Genomic DNA, 22,186 nt, shown 5'->3' with positions numbered 1-22,186 from the left:
GTTGCCAAATACCCTGTGATTTCAGCATATTTAGGTATGTAATAAACCTTTTTTCAACTTATGAGCAAAGTAGAGAGTCACTCCATGCACTGAACGAATATTTGTTAAGCATTTACTATTTGCCAGGCTCTGTGCTAGGCACTTGGAATTCACTGATGAATAGGACACTGTGGACCCTGCATTTAAGGAGCTCATTCATGATCCAAGGTGGAGAGTGAAGAACAAGTTAAATAATTACATTTGAACTGGATTGGAGATGAAAAGAGGGGCTTATGAATAAACTTTCAGAATTCTTGCCTCTGCTGATTTGTGGACATCTGCTATTTCCTTTGCATAGATGCTTATAAAGGACTACGTTCTCATCTCAATATTCTTTCTGTCCTCAATGTTGAAGCCATCATCTCATCTTATCCTTTCTCATAGCTCCAGCCCTAACTTCTCCCTTGGCTGCCCTCTTCCAGGCTATCTTCAACAAAATGAGAACAGAGGGTTCTTTCTTAAAAGACAACTCTGATAGCATCTGTCCTCTGCTCTATAACCCTCAATTACCTGCATCAGGGGTTTCAAACCCAAATATCTCTTAAATAACAAAAATGAGTGAAAAGAGCTTGGTATTAGAGAGATAAAGGGGAGTGGTGGCAGCTGTAATCGACTAGGGATCAGATGCTCCATGTAAAGTGGGCAGCCACTACGCAGCTCCAACTGATTGCTGTCAGTCAGGAACGTGGCCTCAATGTTCCAGATGTTTCATTATTTTCAAGAACAGCAGCATTCCATATTTTAATGTGGCATCTCTTGATTTTTGAAAATGATGGCTACTAATTCAGATGGTTTAAAATCATCATGCAGGCCAAACCTCTGCAGGCCAAACAACACATGTCTGTTGATAAGAATCAGTTTGTGGGCTGCCAGTCTGCAAACACTGGCCTGCAGATTCATGTCCAAGTCCCATAGCCTAGCCTTTAAAGTCCATCACAATCAAGTTTCAATTTTTCTTTACAGTCTCTTCTCACACCTCTTCCTCCTACCAACCACCAATCCTTTTAGCCACATCAGACATCTTGGGCTCCCTCTGAATATACTCTATACTACTAAAGACCTGACTATCTTTGGACCTTGCTGTTACCTTTTACTGAAATTTTATCCCCCCTCACCTCCTTCATGATCAAATTCAACTTATCTTTCAAACAACAGCCCAAATGTTGAATTCTTTGGGATTCAATATTGGGAATTCTTTTCTAGATTGATTAATCATAATTAATTTATATAGTACTTTATTTCTATCTCTTTTAAAATACTTATCACAACCAAGTATGTATTCTAATTTTATAGATGGAGATCTATAGATATAGAAATAAATCTTTCTCCTCCACCAGGCAGTATCTCCCACCTCGTGCATTGCCATTCCTTCATTTTTCTAATTTGTTAACAAATAAGTGGAAATTTTCACTGTATGCCAGGCACTCTGCTAGACACTGGGACTAAGAGCTCTACATGTTTTGTTTAACCAAAACACAGGTATACAATATTAAATGCGGCCAGGCTCATTGGCTCACGCCTGTAATCCCAGCACTTTGGGAGGCCAAGGCGGGCTGATCATGAGATTAGGAGTTCGAGACCAGCCTGACCAACGTGGTGAAACCCCATCTCTACTAAAAATACAAAAATTAGTCGGGCATGGTGGCGCACGCCTGTAATCCCAGCTACTCGGGAAGCTGAGGCAGGAGAATCACTTGAACTCGGGAGGCGGAGGTTGCAGTGAGCAGAGATCATGCCACTGTACTCCAGCTTGGGTGACAGAGCAAGACTCCATCTCAAAAAAAAAAAATTAAATTCAAACATGTTACAAAAGTAGTATAAGAAAGAGAGGGGCTTGTCTATACTTCTGCTGTTTTACTCCTAATGATAACTTACTAGGAACCCACTGTGATATACTGGCATTGCAGAACACTGATACTTACATATTTTTGCATAAGAAACCAAGCAGTTTTATTCCTACTTTATAGAGGGATTAACTGAGACTCAGAAATATTAGGTAATTTGCCCAAGGTCAGCCAGCTAATCAGAGGCAGGGCCAGTACTATGAACCTAGGTATTCTTTTAGAAAGCAACTGATCTCTTACCACTCTACTTCAGCTACCTCTCTGATGCTATAGTGTGGTGCTCTGTTCATCCATAATATAACAACCAGACATTAGGTAAGCAGGGACATTATTGAATCTTTGTTATAGCAAGGCATTTTGTAACAGAGTTGTACAGCTACATCTGATGAAAAATAAAAATAATTTCCATTCTTATTTATATGCCATGTGACCTCTGTCTTAATCACTTAACCACTTTAAACCTCATTTTACTTTTTTTCTAAAATGGAGATAATAACTTCTTTCTTGATGATTTGTTGTGAAAAACCTAGTAAAATGATGAATGCAAAGAAAATGCATAATAAAGATTATTTTAATTATCTATTATGTGACAACATGTATATTGTGTAATTGTTATAATATCTCTCCAAGTGAAATATTATTGTTTGTTATTATTCCCATTTTAAAGGTAACAATATTGAGGCAGAGTTAAAGGTTGAAGCCTGGTTTGTTTGACACAAAACTGACTGTCATGTTACTTCTCGGGCATTAGGCAACAGTTAATTACTGGTATCATTTGTGTAGTGCTATTTGCTTTTCAAAATGCCTAAGGATATTTGACCCCAAGTTCAGGTGCCAGGGATAACATTTGGGATTCAAAGTTTAAACTCCACATTTAAAAGATTTCAAAACATGTGAAGCAGAGGTCAACAGTTGAAAATTAGTTTAGCAAGGTCCCTCTTCCTCCCTACCCACATTTCACTCTTCCCCAGGAAAAAAGCCCTATCCCAGTCTACTCTAGAAACGTCCTTGGCAGCATTCTTTGCTGCAAAACATATATTTGTAGATGGCAAAATACTGGGAATCTTGGCTCATATTCATTTAGGCTCCACCAGGTACTGAGGTGGGACTCAGTAGCTGCCAAAAGGGAAAATGACCACCAATCAAAGAATATATGTCACCTTTGGGCCTTTAAGAATGGAGTATTCTGGGGAAATCAGAATGAGGCCAAAGATGCAACTGCGGCTACTGCTATCTTTCACGGTAACAGAACCTCGCTATAGAATTCAAAGGTACTAAATGATTGCTATCATATCCATATTACTTCTCTGGTGAAATAATACAAATGATGAGGAGGGGTGCCTTCACCCTGTCTTCGCACCTTCACTCTCTGGCAGCAGTGATACCACCTGACTTTTGTACAGGACATTGTGGTAGACAAAGAACATTTGCATGTAATACCTCAGTCAACTTTCATAGAGACTTTTGGAGTTAAGCACAGCATGCACTATTATCTCTGTTGCACAGGAGGGGAACCTGAGCCTCTGAAAGCTTAAGTGACTCACCCAAGGTCGTTTAGCTATTCAGATGCAGAGAAATATGGGACACGCATTCTCCTTTGTCAGAATTATTTCTTCCACACCAGGGTTTTAAGAAATTAGCCCCAATCATCAAGTGATCCCTGGTCCCTAGAGATACAAATTAGTTGCTGCTAACTGAAAACTTTGGTTAGAGTTGGACTGGCTCTATCTTGACTTGAAGACAAATTCTTTGTACTCATTTCCTGGCAGTTGCTTCTGGGAATGGGTGACAGCGAAGTCACAAGGGAATAGCACTGATGATGTGTTATAGGTGGAATCCCACAATTCCTTGCTAATGCTTTCCTCTACTTGCCTAACAGAGAAGTATGACATATCTCAGAAGCCCCTGAGGAAATGCCCCGAGCCCCCTTAGTTTCACTCTGATCCAGGGCAGATAACTACTTAGAATATCATGAATCAACTTGTGAACGTCGGAAGTTTCCTTAATTTCTGGCCAAGTAAAAATGTAAGTTAATAAAAAGAAAGGGTGTTATTCTCTCATATTTTGGAAAGTACAGGGTTATCAGTAGGAATTCCTATACCTAATGAGTCACAAACAGTGCTTTGGTATTTGTCAGTTGAAAATCTGTTACTTTATTTAGATAGATGATTCAAGCTTTTGTAAACTAAAATTTTGAATTATGATGATCAATGCCATAGAGAAAAACAAACAGTATTTTTCAACAGACCAAAACTGATTACATTCTCATAGAATACCAATTCTGGCTATATTATTTCCTGAATCAACTGAAATCTGGGACTAAAGCATATTCAGATACAACAATCAAATACTAGCTTATCAGAAATAGCCCCTTTGTCTCCCATTCAGCATTATCATCCCTTAGTCACCTGCTTTTCAATGCTGGCCAAAATGTAATTGTGTGCACTATGGCAGTGTCCAGAAAACTTGGATGCAAAGCTGTTAAAAGCAGTTCCTGTCAAAGATGGCAAACCAGGACAGTGATATGGACACAAAAGGAGTACAATATTGCAAGGACATTTAGCTTGTGTGTTCAGATTGAAATGAAAGGGCCTTATCAAGGAATAACTAGGTTGTGGTTCTATTATCTATTATAGGATATAAGTGATGGACTATTATAGCAGTTAACATTTATTATACACTGACTATGTGCTAGCCATTTCTCTTCTTTTCTTTCTTTCTTTCTTTTTTTTTTTTTTTTGGTTGTTCGTTTTTGAGATGGAGTTTCACTCTGTAGCCCAGGTTGCTGGAGTGCAGTGGCACAATCTTGTCTCATTGCAGCCTCTGCCTCCTATGTTCAAATGATTCTCCTGGCTCAGCCTCCTGAGTAGCTGGGACTACAGGCGTGTGCCACCACACCTAGCTAATTTTTGTCTTTTTAGTAGAGATGGAGTTTCACTATGTTGGCACAACAGGTCTTGAACTCCTGACCTCAGCTGATCCACCCGCCTCAGCCTCCCAAAGTGCTGGGATTATGGGCGTGAGCCACCGTGCCCAGCCTAGCCATTCTTCTAAGAGCCTCACATGAACTAACTCAATATGAACATGATCTCAGCCATTCTTATAACTGCTTTATGTGAATGAATTGAATCCTCACAACAATCCTATTAGAAAGGTACTATTATTATTTTTATTTTACAGATGAGGAAAGAGAAGCTCAGAGAATATCGTAACTTGTTGAAAGTCATACAGGTAATAAACAATAAAGTCAGGATTGGAATCCCTGAACTTGGCTCTAGAGCTTACGTTATCCTGACTACTAAATGATATTTGTATGCCGTGTGTGGGCCTTTTCTCTTAGTCAAAATGCACCTACTATGTGCTAAACATGCTCTCAAGAAGCTCATAATACAAAGTGAAGAACCAAAGTCATCATTTTTCAACATTCATGGAATAGACTTCTATTTTGTTGAAATATCAGAACAACTGGTACATGTACAGCAGTTTAGACTTTTCAAAGCTTTTGCCCCCCATCTAATCCTAATACACTTTATGAGTTCAGCTTGGGAGGTTTTTCCTTTTTTCATCTGCTTTTCATTTTTCTAATTCATTTTCCCTTCCTTTCTCTTTTTCCCAATATACACTTCATTTTCACTAAGGGGAATATTATATTATTTTAGCCTTGTCCCTGTAGCTCAACCTCAGGGCCGATTGCTAAAACCACTGTAGAATTGAGAGCTGGAACTGTCGTAGTTTGTAGTCCAGGAACCAGGACTCCTGGAAAACCTGTCTGTTGTGCTGATGCCTGGTCTGTTGGTTTATATGGGGATCACCTTGATCTTTCTTTCTCTATATAGAAAGTCCAAGGAAGTCCTTTCTGACTCTTTGTTTCAGAACTCTGTATATACAAACCCCTTGGAATGGCCTCTAATTAGCCAAAGAGTATGGTAATGCTGTTGACTGAACCACAACCATAAAAGTGTGCTTCCAGCACTTCTGCTGTTTCATCATAGTTCACGTTGCCAACATAGATGGAAGCGACATCAGCCTTCATCTTCTCCTCAATGGATGATCACTGGGCTAGCATTGTCTAGAGGTAGACTTATATTCATCTGCTTGTCTACTTCATTCTGTAGCTCCCGAAGCTTTTCATCTTCTTCTTCTGTCTTCCTTACTTGAGCTCCGGGTCCTCAAAGCTACCATACCCCAGGTCATACACGAATAGTCCTGGCTCCTCTTTCTCATCCTGGCTGCCAGAGGTTCGTGATCCAGGACCAGGGCTCCCCCTTTTGGGGTCTGGTTCAGGCTTGGGCTTTAGCAGCAACTCTCAAACTCCAGTTCCTCAGACTCCAGGTTGTTCCCATAGTCCACTGCATCCTCCAATTCCCAATCCTGGCCTCCCTATCTGCCTGGACAAAAGATGGTGCCACCACTGCCCTAGCCCAGAGCCTGGACACTTGCAACTGCAGCTACTGCTGCCACTCCAAGAAAGTATTTTTAATCTCATTTCATAGATGAGGAAACTGAGGCTCATGAAGTTTAAATGGCTTGCTCAATTCCACACAGTTTGAAATTGATAAAGACAAGATTCAACCATCTTCTTTATTATTTATTTTTACTCTTTCTAAGAGATGGGGTTTTGCTATATTGCCCAGCCTGGACTCGAACTTTTAGGCTCAAGCAATTTTCCTGCCTCAGCCTCCCAAGTAGCTGGGGCTACAGGCACATGCCACTGTGCGCGGCTCAAGATTCAGATATCTTCTGACTCTACAGCTTGTGCTCTCTGAACTACTGTATGCCATATTGCATGAATGTCTCAACCACCTTGGGCTCAGAACGGCTATACTCAAATACTGTGGCATTGGCTTTAGTTGGTTAGAGGAAACATTTTGTCTTCTTTAACCTGCCGTCTTTATCCGTGAGAATTACTAGCTCAGTCAAGATGTTCCACACTGGACTGAGACAACAAAAGTCATGAACAGTCGAAAATCATAATACCTTGATATGTGTTTTAGGTCTGATATTGATCCTTGATAAATCTTTGAATTGCTTCATGCCTCAGTTTCTACAGGTTTCTTAACGATGGAAATAGCACCTGGCCTACAACTTCTGCCATTAGAAAATCATATGTGAACAAGTAATAACACAAATCAAAAAAGAAAATACTTGTATAGTAGCAAGATTGTGTGAATGTAAAAGATCATTAATGACTTGTCTTTGGTTTTCATAAATATGGAGTTTTATTAGTTAGGAATCCTGGTTGCAAGAGAAGCCCAGTTGAGTTTGCTTAAGCAAAAAGAAAAATATCATAACTTAGCCTATGGATCTGTTTGTAAGTAAGCCTACAAAGATGTCTCACAGAACAAGAATTCTACTGGGCTTCAGATGCCATTGGAATAGGGACTCAATGCTCTCAGGACTCTTTCTCTCCCTCCATTTTCTCTGCTCCTCTTGGCATGTCTTGTCTTCTCTCCACTGACCACTTTCTTTATTCTAAGTCCACATGGGAGAAAATGACCATTGCAAACATTGCTAAAGTTCAAATTAAGAACCAAAGTAAGCTGAAATCTCTTGGTCCAAAAGTCCAAGTGAGGACTTATTGTACAAGCTTGGATCAGATGTCCACCTTTTCGCCAATTAATTGTCACCATAGAGTGGAATCTCATTGTAGGAACATCTTAGACCTCAGTAACCATGTAAATGAGGGGGTTCCTTTTGGAAAAATTGAGGGATAGTTTCCTTAAGCTGGACTTTCTGAGAAGACAATCAAATAAATAGATTTCATTTACAGAGTCAGAAAGTACACATTTTTGAGAACTACTACAGCCTGAGGACCTTATTAGTGAGATTTGGAGGTGAGTTTCTCTGTGTATATCAATAGATCTGTGCTCTTTCTTAACCCTATCAATGATCCATAAAATGTCTATGCTTTGAGGCTGCTAAACAGCATTTCCAGAGATACTGATAAACACTTTGTCATCTTCTTCCTTTACAGAAAAATAGATGAATGACTACTGTTCTAGGGGACATAATATGAGAAGCTGTGACATTTTATGGTTTTTCTATTTTAAGTCTCCTATAGTGGCAACAGCCTTCATCCACCTGGTATGATTTCCAAGGAACCTGAGCTTTATTGATATTCTCCAGAATACTACCATTAGTTTTCTGTTTGTTGTAAGGCTAAGCCTTCAATTCAATGCCCCTTTCCTTAGGAGTGGTCACCTATAAAGTTTTTGCAGTCGTTGGCACATCAATATGAATGAATTGACCAGATCATTTCCTTAGAGCATATTGACTTAGAGAGGGGGAAAAAGGAGAACATTGGGAAGGCAATGAAAATGTGGGCTTCCTGTCAAGGAAAACAGGAAAGTTGAGAACAAGAAGGAATGACTGGAGGCTCAAAAGACAAAGGTTTTCTCCTTTACCATTACAGAGGTACACCTTCCTGGCTGTACAAAGTGCCTGGATACCACCAGCAACTGGGCTAATGCTATTGATGACATTCTCATATCCTTCAATCTTATCAGATTCCTGATCAGGATTCTGTAATAAGATGCTCTCTGGTACCTATAGTTAGCGACCCATGCCTTTTAGCTCCCCTGCCCTTGGGATCAAATAGGAACACAGCTACTAATAATTTCATCAGTATAGTAATATACTGTCCATAAGAACTCTTCTGTGTGTTATCTAATCTGATCTTCACAACTTTCCTATAAAGTATGTTGGGCAATGACTATTCTTCCATCGAGGAAACTGAGGATCAGTTGAATTAAATATTACAGGCACAAAGCAGGTATATGTCAAAAAGACCTAGCCTGTTCACTTTACAAAATAAGGATCTTGTGTGCTTTGTTTATTGCTCTTATCTCTGGCCCGTTGCACTAAGCTAGACATTTAGGAGGAACTCAATTGCGATTTGTTGAATGAATAAATTAATTTTCTTCACTTGGACTCACATCTTCTCTGACTCTCAAACTTATGCTCTATATTGTCAGGGAAGCAAACAAGAAATTATATTTGAGGAACACCTTAGGCTCTATATATACATATTTTATTTAATCCTCATTAGAATTCTGCAAAGTAGGGATTATTCTTTCTCTCTGAGGTTCAGAGAGGTGTAGCTTCTCACAGCTAGGAACTTACAGAGCTGATATTTGAACCCAGGCATCTTGGCTCCATAGCCCTCAAGACTGCATTCATATAGAATTGCAATATCAGTTCCCCTAGTTTCCCAGGGTCAGAATGAGAGGAAAATGAATGCATACAAGTCACCAAAGAGATCAAAATGTTGTCCAAAGTGAGAGACAATCATTAATATTGCTGGCTCATTCTGTCAAACTTTATTTTTCCTTGATAAAAATTTACCTTTCCCAAACCCATTTCCTCCAAGAAGCTCACCTTAAGTGTGAAGGATTTACAGTGCCTCAAGTCACCCACCTGCTGACTCAGGCCCTTCTAAACTTCTAATAAACTGAAATGAAAGAAAGTTTTTAATTTGTATATTTTTTCAAAGTCTTTCTGGACAGAGGTTATGCCTTTGATTGGGTTATAGAAATAACCACCATTCAATGATGAAACTCAATGATTATTAAATAAAATCATTTACTCAGTGGTAGATAGCAACAACAACAACAACAATAATTTTTTAATCACTTCTATGTGCATTGTGCTTTCCACTTTATAAAGTGCTGTCACTTTCAGTAACTCAGTTCAGGACCTTCGTCTCCCACTCTTATGCCTTTTTATCACTCTTTTAAATCCTTAAAACCAGCTGTGTTTTCACTTACCACATTTTGTTCAGAAGTTTGTATTTGTATTGGACTATTGGTCCAAAACCAGTGATGCCCGACCTGGTTTTTCAACACCTTGGGAAACTTTTGTTCACATTATTTCTTCTCCTTGAAATGCCCTTCTTCCTCTTCCTGCTCCTTTTATTAGACTCTTACCTGTCTTCCAAGGCTCAGCTCAAAGTTTACATTTTCTGTGAAGCATACCAGATCCACTCCAACTCACAGTGCTCTTGTCCTTCTCAGAAGGCCTGGAACACTTCTACCACTCACTTGGCACTTAGCAGAGTATGCCTAATATTATTAATATTTTGTATACATCCTTACTATCCAGCAAACAATTGGTGTTCAATAAATGTTGGCTGATCATATTGCCAGTGATCCCAGTAATGTACCATGAATTTTTCCAAATGTATGGAAATGAAATTTATTTCAATTAAAAACTATACAATGCTTACTTTTTTTCATATTGCACTTGCTCATATTGCTCACTCCATACAGCATGTAATAGAGAGAACCTTGAATGTAGAATGATAGACATGAGTTGGAACTCTAAATTAATCATTTTTAGCTCTGTGAACTTAAGTCCCTTTACCTTACTATATATATATATATTTTTTTTTTTTTTCAGTTTTCTCATCATTATAAAGAGGCTAGAAATACCTTACCTACACTGTGCCTGGCAGGTAGCAGACCCCCAATAAATACCTTGTAAAATGCAGAATCAACACTTTTTTTTTTCTTCACCTTTTATTTTAAGTTCCAGGGTACATGTGCAGGATGTGTGGATTTGTTACATAGGTAAATGTGTGCCATGGTGGTGTGCTGCACAGATCAACCCATCACCTAGGTATTAAGGCCAGCGTCCATTAGCTATTCTTCCTGAATTCTTCCCCCCAACCCCCACAACGGGCACCAGTGTGTGTTATTCCCCTCATGTGTCCATGTATTCTCATGGTTCAGCTCCCACTTATAAGTGAGAACATGCGGTGTTTGGTTTTCTGTTCCTGCATTAGTTAGCTGAGGATAATGGTTTCCAGCTCCATCAATGCCCCTGCAAATGATATAATCTCATTCTCTTTTTATGGCTGCATATAGAGAATCAATACTTATTTCATAGGGTGAATATTATGGCTTGAATGTTTTTGTCCTGTCTAACATTTATGTTGAAATTTAATCACCAATGCAAAGACACTGGGAGCTGTGCCCTTTGGGAGGTGATTGAGGGCTTTGTCCTTGCGCATTAGGTTAGGTACCCTTATAAAAGGGCTTGATGGAGGGAGTTCATCCCCTTTCCTTGCTTGTCTGCCTTCTGCCATATGAGACCACAGCATTTCTCCTTTCCAGAGGATGCAGTGTTCAAGGTGCCATCTTGGAAGCAGAGACAGACTCCCACCAGATAATGAAGCTGTCTTTATAAATGAACCTGTCTCAACACAGTTTGATAACTACTGTCCTGTGGTATCATAAGCTTCTACACCCAGGCAAGAGAAGAACAAAGAGAGAATAAGAAAGGTTCACCTGCTTTTTAAGTGCTGTGGCCAGGAAGTGACAAACATCACTTTTTTCATATTGCATTGGTAAAAACTGATTATATGCCATGCCTCCTCACTTCTCAGCAAGGATTTTTATATTATAGAGATGTACTAATTAAATAATCATGCCCACTCATAATAAAATTGCAATTATGTTAAGAGAAACAAAGAAAGATACCAGTGCCCTTAGTGTATGAAAAGGAGGCTTGCTATGGACAGTGAAGTTAGAGGTTTCTCTAAAAAAATGACCACTGAGATAAGATTTGAGGCATTAGTAGAACTAGGCAAAGATAGGTAGGAAAAACTCTCAAAACAAAAAGAATAGCATGTGTAAAGGCCCTGAAATGCACTAGAGCATGGTTATTAAAAGAATCAAGATGATTTATGCAAAAGAGGATTGGAACAGTAAAGCATTGTGCAAATGCTATCATTTTAAACAGTCATTATTATTTATTTTCATACTCTCCTCTGAAATCCTGCAACTCATTTCTCTGGGCTTAGCTGATCCAGTTTTTTCCAACCTGGAAGGGAAAATGGGATAGGGTTATAGAAATTTGAAGGTACTGAAAAACGAGTCAGAAAAGAACCCAAGCTCTGTTTTCACATTAAATAAAAAACATGCAAATTAAGTACTCACTGACATATTCTATTAGCCATCACTTTTGCAAACATTGTTAAGCTTTTCCCTTTTGCTGCCAGTCAGCTAGAAAAGGTCCTGGTAATATCTTTAATTCATATACCTATCCATATCTCTATATATACTTTTACTTACCTGGCTTGTGCCATTGTGACTTTGGTTTCACAGAAAAATCCAGAAAAATACCTACCTTTCCTAGACTGGAGAATATCATACAGCAGATCTGTTTGGACATGAAAGTTAGAAGTGAATGAATATGTATCCTATGGAGTTTAACTTACAAGGCTCATTTTGTGAAATCTTCTATATGGGCTTTCATGAATTACTGAGGCTAGGCAAATTCAAACCAATGCAACCCAAAATGCCCCTGTAGTCCTCCTATTGCCCCATTCTTTGAATACCCAAATTAGAAAAAAAATTATATATATGTAATATACATATTAGATATAATAACATATAAATGTATATAATATACATATATACAAATATATAATATAAATACATCTATAAATAAGTGTTTCTATTTATAAGTGTCTCTATTTGTCTCGGTATCTATATGAAGACAGAAAGAATATATATATATATTCTATTTTCCAAATAAAGAGATAGAAACCAAGACAGAGAAATATGTATATTTATATATATTTATTATTTATATAATAGATTATAAATACATGCTTATAAATAATGTGTATGTTCATATGTTTATATATGTAACATATATAGAGACAAATAGAGACACCGATTTATATATGTATGTATATTATATATGTGTATATACGAAATAAATATTTATTTTATCATCATATATATCATAAATATATATTATATATAAAGAAAGAGAGACAGAAACAGAGAAATAGACACACACACATATATAATCAGAGATAGATACAGAGAAATAGAGACATAGAGAAAGATCTGTGTTTTCAATCTGGATGAGGAAGTCAGAAATGTCTCTTAGATACCTTTTGCAGTATTCATCTACCACAGAGACATGGTATTTCTTCTATATCCACATGCTTTATAAATTCCCTTGCCATAGCCTCTGTACCCTTCTAGGGCAAGGAATGTGAACCATATGACTGACATAATCCTAGAGACCTGGATCTGAAATGGGAGAGAGATTGATAATCTTTTAGAAGATCGGTTAGATTAATATATAGCTTGGGTCACTGAAATCCAGAAACAGGAAAGGATGGCTGCAGTATGTCAACAGCAGGACATAGATTGAAATCCCAAGCCCTATCTCACCCCTCCACTCCTCACCCCTGATTGGTGTTCTTTCTAATACCTCCTACTGGATAACAATTAAACTTCTCCAGTGCCAAAGTGACTAGAGTTAGGGTTAGGGTTAAGGTTAGGGCTTTAAATGAGTGAAGAGTTTTGTGTGACTAGAGCAGAGAGTGAGTTGAGAAGAAAAGTTTAGGTTACAGCAGCTTGTAGAGAACCAAACCAATGACTTCTGGCTTTATTCCATAGCCTTCTGGAAAACATTGCACATTTTTAAGTAAAATTGTGACATAGATTTGTTTATTCATTGATGTACTTGCTGCACTCCAAAAGATCTTTCAACTGACAAATTGTCTCTGCTTAAAATTGCTAACTAGCTCCCCATTAGCTTTAGATATAAGCTAAGCTTCTTAATGTGGCATCTGAGACTCCTATGGCTAGGTCCCATCCACCTTCCTCTCCAGCCTCATCTCCCATCCCTCCAAGCCTTGCACTCTAAGGTTTACTTACCCTGACTCATTATAATTTCCTGAGCATAGAGTGCTGTAAGAGACCTCCTTGCCTTTGTTTTTTCTGCTTCTTCTTTGGCATTTATTTCTCACTGTTTTCCCCCTGACTACTTTTAACCCTACCTGGCAATCCCTTTTACAGGAAGTCTTCCCTGATGTCCCTAGGTTGTGTTGGATGCTCCCCCTCAGTGCTTTCAAGGCATCCAATCTCATTTCTAGCCTATAATTAATCACATTATATTGAAAGCATCTGTTTCCTTCTCTGGTTTCATAAACAGCCTTTGAGCTTCTGAAGGGCAGGGAGTAGACTCAGTCTACTTTGTCCCCCCAGTTCTTAGTACTGGCTTGGCACAGAGTGATTGGCTCAGTAGGGCATGTTGAAATAGACTGAGAGATGGCCAGTTTGAAGCCTTTGGTAGACATCTATGTTTCTATGCCTCTTTAAAATCAATTCAGTACTCTAATGCCTCAGAGCCAAGGGCCTAAGTCAATATAGGACCTCAAGCCATGCCTCAGGGGCTTCTAAAATCAGGTTATCTTAATAAATTCAACTGGTTACGGATAAGATAAGGCTGGCAGCTGAATTTTAACAGTATGCAGGCATCCAGGTACAGCTAAAAGCCAGGAGTTGAAGAAACACCTTCTCTCCTCCACTCTTTGCTCTGACACAAATGTTGAGGTGACCTGGTTTAGCCAGGCTTACAGCCCGCCCAAGTGGCTGATCAGGAAGGTGAGACTAGCCATAGAGCTGACTGGAGATGTTCCCAGTCCCAAACTTGGGTTGAGGCTAAAGTCCCAAGCCAACCACAAGCTGTCTTGCACTGCTGCAGCTCCCTGTTCTCAAAGTGCTGTTTCAAAGAGGGATATTCTGAACAGGCCATAGTTACACCTGATGTGGAAATAGAAACATAGATTTGCTCCAACTCCCTTTCAGGGGAGAGGGTGGAACTCCCTCAGAAACCCTGGGGAAAATAAACTCAGAACCAACTTCTTCCTTTCCCCACAACTTTTACTTCTAGCTAGTTCATTCACAGCACCAGAATAACAGGATAGAAGATGGTAACAAAATCAGTTATCTGGCCCTAGAAATCAAATGTATATATAAAACTATTGTGATTTTTATTTTTCTCCCGTGTCTGTTTTTTTTTCTTTCTTTTTTTTTTTTTTTTTTCAGATTTCAGTCAAACAGGTTTCTGTGTGCAAACAATCAAAATGCCAGCCCTCAGCAGGGTTATGAGAGCACTGCTAAGCATGTTCCTCATAATAGTATGTTTTCCTGCTAAGAATCATTTCCAGAGTAAGATGTGTGTATGACAGAGGGGTGGAGTTGGGTTGGGGGAGTATACTGAGGGCCAAAGAGATGAAACAGTCAATACCTTTCCTCTAAGGCAACCCAGGAATTCAGTATTGGAGCTGGGCAAAATCCCATCAGATGTTACAGTCTCTTTTTTTGGCTTTTGCTATTTTACCAAAAGAAAAGTACAGCCACCCAGATACCACAAATCTGTCAAAGATAACATTGTATGGTGGTGGCAGTTCTGGGAGGAGGCCCAGACCCCACAATTTCTTGTTCTATCCATGTCTAGTGTTTCCTCTACCGACCAAGGATTTAATCTTCAAAGTATTTTTTTTAATAAATATTAACCAGTGAAGGCTCTGGCCCCATCATGTGGGTTGAGAGCAGCAGTCATGCACTGATCTAGTGAATACATGAGAAATGGCAGGAAGCCAAGATGGGTTGTTAACTTTGGCAAAGGAAATCTGGGACTTTGTCAGGAGAGGTCAATGAGGATCACAGAAATAGCGTCCTTTTGAAAAATGGTTGAAAGGTCAAAGATCATTTCTGTACTTCTAGGCACTTGTGACCTAAACTAGTAAAGTTTCCTAATGGTTCTTTAGCATCATTAGGTGAATTTGTTTTTCTCCCTGCAGATTCCACAATGTAATCAGCACATAAGGGACTATAGTATAATAAGCATTAAACTCATTAGGTTTTCAGTAAAGGGACAGTTTGCATTTGAGAATCACCAATGTGTTCTTGTGTCTGTTTAAGCAGGGAGTAGGGATGGCTTTGTAGGCAAGTGACCTGTGGTGTCGCACAAAGCCCCACGATTAGTTTCATGATCCATTATCCCCATCATGAAATTTTAATAATTTTATATTAGAGGTCTCACATTTTAATTTGAACTGCACCCCTTGGCAATTTACATAGCCAGTCCTAGCCACTTTACCTCCTCTCTGACCCTTCTCATCTCTGTATTACTGAAAATGTACACTGTCAATTCTGAGCCCCATCAAGCATGGGGAACACAAGAAGAAGTATTATGAAATTTTAAAGGCATGTCTGAGACCTTGCAAATATGAAACTCTTCTCTCAGATCGTGTGCTGCAGTGAGAACAGGTGTTGATGATTTCAGTTTAGATACAGCTTAGGGAAGTTATGGCCAGATATGAGGATCTGTGAAAAGCCAAACCACCCCAGTGCCTCATATTTAATCTCTAGTCATTCCCATTTTGAACTACTCAGGGTACACATTGAAACAAGGAGAAGTACTTAAGTGCCAAGCTTCCAGGTCCTGCCAGCACTGTGAAAAGCAAACGCGACTTTTTCCCCTTTGTACTTTCATTAGTGGGAAAGGTTCTAGAAACTGGTGCTGGCAGAGATTCGGAGTGGTGCAGGAGGCAGAGCCCAATCCATCTCACTCTTTCACAGCTGTCTTGGCTCCTGACAGCTGCAAAATTTGTTTTGGGGAAGTATGCGGCTCTGACTCCAAACAAGCCTCAGAATAAAGAGGACCCTAGGAAGCCAATTGCATAGTGTTTGGTTCCTGACCATAAGCCTTCTTGATGGCCAATAATTCTTCATCAGAGGATGCTCATTCTAAACATGACAATTAAACTGGTGCTACTTGGCTCGTTCCCTGGGGTAACAAAATAGCAGCATGAGGGTCTAAGGGCATGACAATATTAACTGCTGTGGAGGTTTGAAAACATTATTCCCTTGGAGTGGACAATAGAGACTTTAGTCTATGCACAAGAGAAGGGGAGGAGAGTCAGCCTCCTAAAGCCTTTCACAGCTTTCATTTTTAAAAATTAGTCTTAACTTACAGTTTTTATATTTACACACTTGTCCTAGATAAATGTGAGAGTCTTTTCTGGCTATGCAATGCTGATTACTAGCTATAGAAAATGATGATCCTGAGAAAGCTTAGCCCAGCTCCATAAGTCCCTGAATCCACACCGAAGTCTTTCTATTTGGGTTCCAAGCCATATTTCCAACATTTTAGGAGATCTAGTGTGTGTTTGGTGCTTTGGGATCATCTTGACAAAGTTATATTGAAGAGAGAAACCTTATAGCTGTTGATCTTCCAGATAGAGTGAAAGGAAGAAATAGAAGACCAGACTTGTGTCTAGTGTCTTTTGTATAGTAACTATGTGATCTTTCACCTCTCAGAACCTCAACTTTATTATCTGTCAAATGGGAATGTTGATCCTTGTTCTACCTGCCGTGTTGTCAAAGGCATTTAAACTAGAGCAACTTCATCTTGAATAGAGGCTAGGTAAAATAAGGCTGAGACCTACTGGGCTGCATTCCAAATCAGTTAGGCATCCTAAGTCACAGGATGAGACAGGAGGTCAGCACAAGATACAGGTTATAAGACCTTGCTGATAAAGCAGATTACAGTAAAGAAGTTGGCTAAAACCCACCAAAGCCAGGATGGCAATGAGAGTAACCTCTGGTCGTCCTCACTGCTACACTCCCACCAGCACCAAGACATTTTACAAATGCCATGGCAACATCAGGAAGTTACCCTATATGGCCTAAAAAGGTGAGATATGAATAATCCACCTCTTGTTTAGCATATCCTCAAGAAATAACCATAAAAATGGGCAACCAGCAGGCCTCGGGGCTGCTCCACCTATGGAGTAGCCATTCTCTTATTCCTTTATCTTCTTAATAAACTTGCTTTCACTTTACTCTATGGATTTGCCCCTAATTCTTTCTTGCACGAGATCCGAGAACCCTCTCTTGTGGTCTGTATTGGGACCTCTTTCGGGTAACAGTATTAGCTGTTGTGTTGAGCAAATAAGATCATTAGTTTTTTTCAATAAATATTTATACTTGAATGTACAAGATGCTAACTTAAACATAAAGGGACTGAGGCTAAAGAATTATACAAGGAAAGAGCTGTGAAGTATCACAGGAGGACGAGCTTGCTGTCAGCTGAAAGAATCATGGAAGGTTTCATGGAGCTGGAAACTATGAGATGACATTCTGACATTGAAGAGTGAGCAGATTTTCTCAGGAGAAGATGGGTACAGGTCGGGATTGTGGGACGAGCAGGTGTAGCATCAGCAAAGATAAAGGCTTCAGGACAGCACAGCTTGTGTGTGAGTATGTGTGTTTGTGTGTGTGTGTGCGTGTGTGTGAGAGAGAGAGAAAGAGAAAGAGAAAGAGAAAGAGAAAGAGAAAGAAAAAAATGAAATGGAGACAGAGTGAGAAGTTCACATAGAATGGAATACAAAGTGAAGGGTCAGACTTGCTCAAAGCCCCAAAACAAACGTGTCAGATACTCTGTAAACGCCTTTTTATTTTGCCTGGATCCCTGGCTTTAGAAAAAACAGGAAACAGTAGTAATCTTGTATCATCTCATAATTCCTATTGTCATCAGGCCTTGTCTGTTTCACTCATGCCTAGTAGAAAAAGCGGCTTGGGAACCACCTGTTCCTGGCTACTATACTCAAAAGGAGGCAAGAAGCCAGGTTGAGTACTAAGAGCTGTAGTTCATTAACATCAAGTAAAAAATGGACATTCACTTGGTATATTGGTGGGTCTCAGAGAGCTACTGGTTTTCTTTTGGCACACTTAGGCCAAAGGTCACCATTTGACATTCTCTACAAATACACTGTGCAGTTAGTCTCAACTCTACCTCTAATTCATTGTGAGATTTTGGACAGGATACTTTGCCTTTATGAGTCTCTGGTTCTCATCTGGAAATCTTTTGCTAAAGTTAGAGAATGGTTAAACAGGGAATCCCATTAACATTTAAATGTAAAGAATCTGTCAGTATATAAAAATGTGTATACAAAAGGGGTTGAGGCAACAGGGAATTCCATTAACATCTAAATATAAAGAATCTGTCAGTATATAAGAATGTGTATATAATTTTGTATTTGGAAACTTTGCTGAATTCTTTTATCAGTTCTAGGAGCTTTTTGGAGGAGTCTTTTGGGTTTTCTAGGTATACAATCATATCATCAGCAAACAGCAGCAGTTTGACTTCCTCTTTACAGATTTGGATGCCCTTTATTTCCTTCTCTTGTCTTGATTGCTCTGGCTAGGACTTCCAGTACTATGTTGAACAGAAATGGAGTGGGCATCCTTATCTTGTTCTCAGAGGGAATGCTTTCAACTTTTCCCCATTCAGTATTATGTTGGCTGTAGGATTGTCATAGATGGCTTTTATTTCATTGAGGTATGCCCCCTGTATGCTGGTTTTGCTAGGAGTTTTAATCATAAAGGGATGCTGGATTTTGTAAAATGCTTTTTCTGCATCTTTTGAGATGATCATGTGATTTTTGTTTTAAATTCTGTTACATGGTATATCACATGTATTGACTTGTGTATGTTAAACCATCCCTGCTTCGTTGATATGAAAACCACTTGATCAAGATGAATTATCTTTTTGATACATTGCTGGATTCTGTTAGCTAGCATTTCTTTTGTATTTTTTTGTTTCAATTTCATTTAGTTCTGCTCTGATCTCGGTTATTTCCTTTCTTCTGCTGGGTTTGAGTTTGGTTTGTTCTTGTTTCTCTAATTCCTTTAGGTGTGACCTTAGATTGTCTGTTTGTGCTCTTTCAAACTTTTTGGTATAGGCATTTAGGGTTATGAAGTTTCTTCTTAGCACTGCCTTTGCTCTGTCCCAGAGATTTTGATAGGTTGTGTCACTATTGTCATTCAGCTCAAAGAATTTTTAAATTTTCATATTGATTTCATTGTTGACCCAGTGATCATTCAGTTGTAGGTTATTTAATTTCCATGTATGTGCATAGTTTTGAAAGTTCTTTTCGGAGTGGATTTCTAATTTTATTCCACTGTCAGTAGCTATCCTATACACCAACAGCTACCAAACTGAGAATTAAATCAATAACTCAACTCCTGTTACAATAGCTGCAAAAATACAATACAATACAATACAATACAACACAATACAATACAATACAATACAATACAATACAATACAATACAATACAATACAATATAATACAATACAATACAATACAGTAAAATACAATACTTAGGAATATACCTAACCAAGGAGGTGAAAGACCTCTACAAGGGAAACTACAAAACACTGCTGAAAATAATCACAGACAATACAAATAAATGAAAACAAATCCCATGCTCATGGATGGGTAGAATCAATATTGTGAAAATGACCATACTGCCAAAAGCAATTTACAAATTCAAAGCAATTCCCATCAAAATGCCATAATAATTCCTCACAGAACTAGAAAAAACAATCCTAAAAGTCACACGGAACCAAAAAAGGCCCACATAGCCAAAGAAAGGCTAAGTAAAAGAAAAAATCTGGAGGCATCACATTATCTATTTCAAACTATACTATAAAGCCATAGTAACCAAAACAGTGTGGTACTGGTATAAAAATAGACACAGAGACCGATGGAACAGAATAGAAAACCCAGAAATAAACCCAAACAGTTACAGCCAACTGATCTTCAACAAAGCAAACACAGACATAAAGTGGGGAAAGCACACCCTATTCACCAAATGGTGCTGGGATAATTGGAAAGCCACATGTAGGAGAATGAAACTGGATCCTCATCTCTCACCTTACACAAAAATCAACACAAGATGGATCAAGGACTTAAATCTAAGACCTGAAACTATGAAAATTCTAGAATATAATATCAGAAAAACTCTTCTAGACATTGGCTTAGGCAAGGATTTCATGACCAGGAACCCAAAAGCAAATGCATTAAAAACAGAGATAAGTAGCTGAGACTTAATTAAACTAAAGAGCTTTTGCACAGCAAAAGGAACAGTCAGCAGAGTAAATAGACAAACCACAGAGTGGGAGAAAATCTTCACAATTGGTACATCTGACAAAGGACTAACATCCAGAATGTCCAATGAACTCAGACAAATTAGCAAGAAAAATAAACAATCACATTGAAAAGTTGGCTAAGGACATAAATAGACAATTCTCAAAAGAAGATATACAAATAACCAACAAAAATATGAAAAAATGCTCAATATCACTAAGGATCAGGGAAATGTAAGTCAAAAGTGCAATGCAATAGATACTATCTTACTCCTGCAAGAATGGCCATAATAAAAAAATAAAAAAATAATAGATATTGGCATGGATACAGTGAATAAAAACACTTCTACACTGCTGGTAGGAATGTAAACTAGTAGAACCACTATGGAAAACAGTGTGAAGATTCTTCAAAGAACTAAAAGTAGGACTATCTTTGATCCAACAATCCCACTACTGGGTATATACCCAGAGGAAAATAAGTTATAATATGAAAAAGATACTTGCTCACGCATAATTATAGCAGCACAATTTACAATTGCAAAAATGTGGAACCAACCCAAATGCCAGTCAATCAGTGAGTGGATAAAGCCTTTTTATGACTGAGTAGCATTCCATTATACTTATATTTATAATGGAATAGTACTCAGCCATATAAAGGAATGAATTAATGGCATTTGCAGCAACATGGATGGGATTGGAGACTATTATTCTAAGTAACTCAGGAATGGAAAACCAAACATCACATGTTCTCATTCATAAATGGGAGTTAAGCTATGAAGATGCAAAGGGATAAGAATGACACAATGAACATTGGGGACTCAGGGGCAAAGGGTGGGAAGAGGGTGAATGATAAATGACTACAGTTTTGTTTCATTGTGTAATACTCAGGAGATGGGTGCACCAAAATCTTGCAAATCACCACTAAATAACTTACTCATGTAACCAAATATAACATATTCCCCAAAAACCTATGGAAATGAAAAATGAAAAGACAAAAACAAAACAAGAATGTGTATATAAAAAGAGTTGAGGCAATATTGGTAGAAAAATGGAATTCAATTATTTTACTGACTGTGGGGTTTTGAGCAAGTCCCTTCCCCTCTCTGAACCTCTTTATTCCCATTTTAACATTGGAGTGGGGCACGGTTGTTTTGTATGTTTGTTGGCCACATAAATGTCTTCTTTCGAGAAGTGTCTGTTCATACCCTTTTCCCACTTTTTGATGGGGTTGTTTTTTGTTCTTGTAAATTTAAATTTATTGCATATTATGGATATTAGACTTTGTCAGATGGATAGATTACAAAAATGTTTTCCCATTCTGTAGGTTTCCTGTTCACACTGATGAAAATTTCTTTTGCTGTGCAGAAGGTCTTTAGTTTAATTAGATCCCATTTGTGAATTTTGGCTTTTGTTGCCATTGCTTTTGGTGTTTTAGTCATGAAGTCCTTGCCGATGCCTATGTCCTGAAAGGTATTGCCTAGGTTTTCTTCTAGGGTTTTTATGGTTTTAGGTCTAACATTTAAGTCTTTAATCCATCTTGAATTAATTTTTGT

At 38.5% G+C, this 22,186-nt stretch overlaps 1 pseudogene; it reads right to left on the bottom strand.

Annotated features, from left to right (window-relative positions):
• Positions 1-5,563: 5,563 nt before the first annotated feature.
• LOC129024112 (polyadenylate-binding protein 2-like) overlaps positions 5,564-22,186 on the bottom strand; it is a 33,379-nt pseudogene continuing 16,756 nt past the window's right edge.

Source organism: Pongo pygmaeus, chromosome X (genome assembly GCF_028885625.2).
Source record: "Pongo pygmaeus isolate AG05252 chromosome X, NHGRI_mPonPyg2-v2.0_pri, whole genome shotgun sequence".
Taxonomy (NCBI): Eukaryota; Metazoa; Chordata; class Mammalia; order Primates; family Hominidae; genus Pongo; species Pongo pygmaeus.
This window is presented reverse-complemented; position numbering and strand designations above follow the sequence as displayed.